Below are 6,000 nucleotides of genomic sequence, written 5' to 3'. Positions count from 1 at the left end.
CTGAGCAAGCTCAAGACCATAAAATTTGTTTTGTTGGAGGTAGAAAGAGGGAGAGGATGGATTTGGTTTTGGCATTTTTTGCATCATGTCTGCCCCTTGGCTTCTAATGAAAAGTCATTCAAAAGACTGTTCTACAGAACCTGAATGCGCCCTGGATTAAGCTGAAGTGCAAACTTTCATTTTGGTTCAATGAAGCAAAACAAAACTGTCTGATTCAGAAATGTCAAAACATTATGTTTTTCTCTGAAGTATTTCAGAGCCAACATATTTCCTCTCTTTTCCATGAAAAAGTTAAATATTTGCATATGGAGCATATTTCTGTATAATCTCACATACGGAGGGAGCAAAAGTTTAAAATTCATCGTAACAGAAGTTCTTACAGGGCAGGAGTTCCCGGTTCTGTCTCTAGTTGAAACAAAACTTATGATTTCCTTAATAATTAATCACCTTTCTTTCAGACAAGGAAACCTGGCCCTAGAAAGGTGGAGTGACTTACCTGAGGTTCTCAAGACTGGACTCATTTTTTGGTAGTGTCAGGTATCTTGGGGCTTTGGTACACAGGCAAAGCCTTTAGCAACTAATACAATTCAAATACATCAATAATAGCTAAAAGTGGTAGGAGAATCCCAGAATATGTAATTGCACTCATATTCTCAAGCCTCTAGCCTAAAGTGATGCAGAGCTTTGTTACCCAGCTCTCACTGCCTGTTGCTGCTGATTCTGCATGTAAAGGCATTTCGATCCCCCATCCAACAGCAAATGGCATCTCAACAGAACCAAAGAGTGTCATTAATGGGCCAAGAGCAGGACAGGGCTTTCGAAATTAGATTCTTATGCACATTATAATGAATATACATTCAGACAAGACTGACCAGTCTTTTCAATGCCATGGGCTGGGGTTATCAGTTTGAAGTTACTTAGAATCATAGAATCATAGAATAGTTTGGGTTGGAAGGGACCTCTAAAGGTCACCTAGTCCAACCCCCCTGCTGTGGGCAGGGACATCTTCCACTAGACCAGGTTACTCAGAGCCCCGTCCAACCTGACCTGGAATGTTTCCAGGGACGGGGCATCCACCACCTCTCGGGGCAACCTGGGCCAGTGATTCACCACCCTCAGCGTAAAAAATGTCTTCCTTCTATCTAGTCTAAATCTACCCCCCTTAGTTTAAAGCCATTCCCCCTTGTCCTGTCGCAACAGGCCCTGATCAAAAGTTTGCCACCATCTTCTTTATAAGCCCCCTTGAAGTACTGACAGGCTGCAATAAGGTCTCCCCGAAGCCTTCTCTTCTCTAGGCTGAACAACCCCAACTCTCTCAGCCTTTCTTCATAGCAGAGCTGTTCCATCCCCCTGATCATTTTCGTGACCCTCCTCTGGACCTGCTCCAACAACAGGTCTGTGTCTTTCTTATGCTGAGGGCTCCAGAGCTGGACGCAGTGCTCCAGGTGGGGTCTCACCAGAGCAGAGTAGAGGGGCAGAATCCCCTCCCTCGACCTGCTGGCCACGCTGCTTTGGATGCAGCCCAGGATACAATTGGCCTTCTGGGCTGCGAGCGCACATTGCTGGCTCATGTCCAGCTTTTCATCCACCAGTACCCCCAAGTCCTTCTCGGCAGGGCTGCTCTCCATCCCTTCATCCCCCAGCCTGTATTGATACTGGGGGTTGCCCTGACCCTGGTGCAGGACCTTGCACTCAGCCTTGTTAAACCTCATGAGGTTCACACGGGTCCACTTCTCCAGCTTGTCCAGGTCCCTCTGGATGGCATCCCGTCCCTCTGGCGTGTCGACCGCACCACTCAGCTTGGTGTCATCTGCAAACTTGCTGAGGGTGCACTCGATCCCACTGTCTATGTCATTGATGAAGATAACAGTACCAGTCCCAGTACGGACCCCTGCGGGACACCACTCATCACCAATCTCCATCTGGACATTGAACTGTTGACCATTGCCCTCTGGATGTGACCATCTAACCAATTCCTCACCCACAGGACAGTCCACCCATCAAATCCATACCTCTCCAGTTTAGAGTGAAGGATGTCGTGGGGGACGGTGTCAAAGGCCTTACAGAGGTCCAGATAAATGACATCTGTAGCACTTCCTGTGTCCACTGATGTAGTCACTCCATCAATGTGACTTGCTTGGGTCATAGTAGTTCCCAGCAAATTAAGCTTCTGTCCTGCCTCACGAGAAGGCCTATAAATAGTCTAGATATTCTCCTTTCAAAGAGGAACAGTGGTGGCTCATGGACCATAATACCTGGCCATGTGCTGGCAAAATAGGAAACACTCAGCAGCTGTCAGGTGTAGTTTTTTATTTCCTGCCAGCAGTGTCCATCTCCCCCTCCTCAGTTCAGTCCTGGAGCAAAGCCAGTAGAGAAGAGGGTGGCATGTTGGATGGAAGCATTGTCACTTGGTGCTTGCAAGACCAAGAAAGAAGAGTGGATAAATCTGACGGGGCTAACAGAGACATGGGCATTCAAGATAACATAGCAGAGACATGGGAGTTCACGACAACATGGCAGAAGCAGGAGTATAAAGTGACAGAAGCTAATTTCGTTGTATGGTTTTCTACATAAGTTTTGGCGGAGTTAGATTGTTCTCCTTGTGAGTTACTACATGTCTTGTTGTGTCTACGTGTTTTGGGCTCCTATTCTCTAACCAGTGGCCGTATTGGAACATTTTAGACTCAGATCTGGCTCCGTGCCCAGGATAGATAGAAACCGTGACACCAGAACACAGCTGAGCCCCAGTGGAGTTGTCCTCCAAACAAGAGCAAACCATGACTTCATCTTGCATCTGTTGCCTTCTGTTTGACAGCGACTCAGGCATCTGCCTCCTGCAAATCTGCCTTGCTCAAACCAGAAACGACCATAAATTTGCTCTGTGAGTTCCTACTGAGGCTTGGAGGAGTTTCATACCAGGGGTCATGGCCATTTGACTGTAAAAGAGTCGCCTCCTCCAGGTCAAAGTTATATGTCCTCTCCTGGCATACACATATTATAATATCAAGAATTTTCAGAGCTACATCATCATTTGTCATTTAGAAATCAAAGAAAAATTTGCATTGGAAGGCATCTCTCGAGTTGTCCAGTCCATTCTCCTGCTCAGAGCTGAACTAGCTTCAAAGTTAGAGCTGAAGATCTCAATCCATTTTCACCTACCATTTTTAAAAGCTCTACTTGGCAATGGTGAATTTAAAGGAGGTATGTCTAAACTAGACTCCGAGCTACTGCTTTGCTCCCCATGGCTGCTTTGGACTTAAAAATATAAGCTATAAGTATTTTATCTCTTGTCTGGTGGAACAGTTCAGAAAATGTTATGCATTTCACTTTTTCCCCCTCCTGAAATATTACTCCATCACTGCCCTCAGCATAGTAATTCAAAACTATGTTTTTAATGAAACCAATGTAAATCAGTATTTTCTTCTTTTTTTTTTTTCTTTTTGCAAAACAAAATATCTAACCAAGCATTTTACTCTAAGTCAAATACTGGAGCAATTGGCTTCAGTTTTGAATTTCTTTCAGTAAAATAGCTGGGCAATTTAAAACAAAACAAACTTTTAATGAAACTTTTGAAAGTCCATAATTCATCACCAAAGCTTTCAAAGAAGTATTTTCAGCTAGGTTAAAAAAAAAAAAAGTACAAGAAGGCTGAAATATGCTACATTTAATTAAATTTTCTTCTGATATTTTATATTATATATGCAGCTATATCAGTTGGGATTCTCTAATCCACATATCATCAGGCATGACTGTTAAAGGTGCTGGCTTCAAAAAGCTTGTTTCCTTCTGCTCCCTTCCTTATTTTGAGGCTATCTGTTGAGACAGAAGTGATATTCTGTTGCCATCATCGCTGAGTCCACATTGGCTCCTTTCCTAACACCCCCAAAAATCTAGGCTTGGCTTCATTTCACCTCGATTCATCCCATATAACCATAGGCAGTTAGTGGAGGGTCTGACATAAGAAGCCTCATGGGCCTCATCTCCTTTGCCGCTTGATGGAGAGAGATCTACAAAAGGTAGCTGAAACCTATGTAGAGTCTGAATTGCCTTTTGTAGTCTTGTCTCTTTCTGCATTGAAAGGAAATGGTGTCTAAATTAAGATCTACACTAGATATCTTGTTACGTGTATCTGGACTTAAGACAAATGAATCTGGTTGAAATTCAGAAACTCTTCTTTAGGTTAAATTATCTAGGCCATATCCTTGCTAGTGTTATCTTGTCCTTTTCACTTGTTGCCAAGATGGTTGGGATTCAACTCATTTATTGATCCCTTTAGCCACGTGGTTTAATTTGTCTGTTTAAACTGCTTACACCACATCCCAACGGTAGTTCTTAGGGTTCATTGATGAACCACAGGAAATTAATCTCAAAGCAGATCACACCACCTTCTCCCTATAAGAATGCTGTTTTATCCAAACATGGGAAATTGGGAGAGTGGAGTATGGTGAGACCTGTGTGTCTGCACATGATGCTGGAATTACTTTAACTGGCATTTGACCTACGTAGTGACACGGCTGCGATTCCTGGAGATCTGTCTTGAAAGATATGGTGCCATTTCCTGACAATGAAACGAGGTCAGGAAATGGAAGACATGAGTGTATTTTTGGCCATGCTCAGGACAGCAAGAAGAAAATGTAGTGATGATAAATGATACACAGCTTCAGCACAATTCCAGAGGGGTTGAATTGTCTGGGTTGCCAGGCCATACCAGTTTTGTGTATGTTGCATTTCTGCACTTGGAGACCACTGCCATAGTCTGGCACCTTGACAGTCTCTACCTCTGTCTCATGGGGTCAAGATTCAGATGAAATGCTGAGGCTATGCCTTCGAAAAGGCTCCCTCTGTGACCAAATTTATACTGCATTTTGTACATGTCAGTTAGGAGTCACGATGATAAACCTGACAATTCTAGCAGGTGGTCTGAATATGACCAACTGCTATTTGTTCATTCCGATATGAAAGGATACCCCCCAATATCACAGTCATTATGCATGACTAAGCCACTGCAAATCTGATTTGGACATAGTGGACCATGTCTTTAGCATATCAAGCCAGTGCATTACAATTCTTGCGTAGCATCCCTTGGCTTCAACTGGCCAATTCTAAGCGTCTGTGAAATGCACTTCCAATGCCTCTTCAGGACACAGCTGGATATTGTAATGTTCTCAGATATTTGTTGCTCCAGTCAAGTGCTCAGTGCTACTCAATGCTACTGTCCCTGGCCTGCTCTGTGTGTTTGCATGGTGCTGAGCCGCACTGTCAGACGGCTGTTTTGCTCACCAGTCTCCCTCCTCACCTGTTCCTCTGCACGCAGCTGGGACCCTTTACCCATGCACTTGGTTGGAGGCCAGGAGCCTGTTCAGTACAGAGCTACAGACTCCTGGGCACACTGGTTCCCAAGTGAGAGTTTTATTTGAAAAGCTCACGGCACTTCTGTGTTATTAGAAGCATTTTCCTGGCATGGTGCCCTTTATTCTTTATCCGCTAGTGCTACTGAGGAGACAAACTGTTAGTATAATATTAGCAACAAGTAACACCTATTTTTTTCACCACTGGGTCTCAAAACTGTTTCCAGATGATTTCATCATTCCCAGTTTACAGTTCGGGAAACTGAGGCATGGAAAAGGGAGGGATTTATCAAAGGTCCAACAGTCCTCCTTGTCCTTCTGTGCACTGTGCTCTCCTCCCAGATGTATTCACCTCCTTGCTCCATGGCTGTAGCTCTCATCAGTATCTAGGTAGACCTCATTACTGTGGAAGGGGATTTGAGGAGAGGCCCAGAGGTTAATCATTGTGATCTTGTTAAGCTGTACGAGCTGCTTTTGCTCCCATAAATTTACTGGGGCATGGCTAAGACAAAGCCTTTCACAAGGGCTTTCTCTTCCCTGCTTTCTAGATAACTGTAGTATCTAAGAGAGAGGTACAGGCTTCTTGTTATGGTATTTAAGACAGATTTGGGGATCGTCTATGACAAATGGGTCAAAAAGAAGCCATTAACAA

The sequence above is a fragment of the Aptenodytes patagonicus genome, chromosome 4 (genome assembly GCF_965638725.1).
Source record: "Aptenodytes patagonicus chromosome 4, bAptPat1.pri.cur, whole genome shotgun sequence".
NCBI classification, from domain to species: domain Eukaryota; kingdom Metazoa; phylum Chordata; class Aves; order Sphenisciformes; family Spheniscidae; genus Aptenodytes; species Aptenodytes patagonicus.
This window is presented reverse-complemented; position numbering follows the sequence as displayed.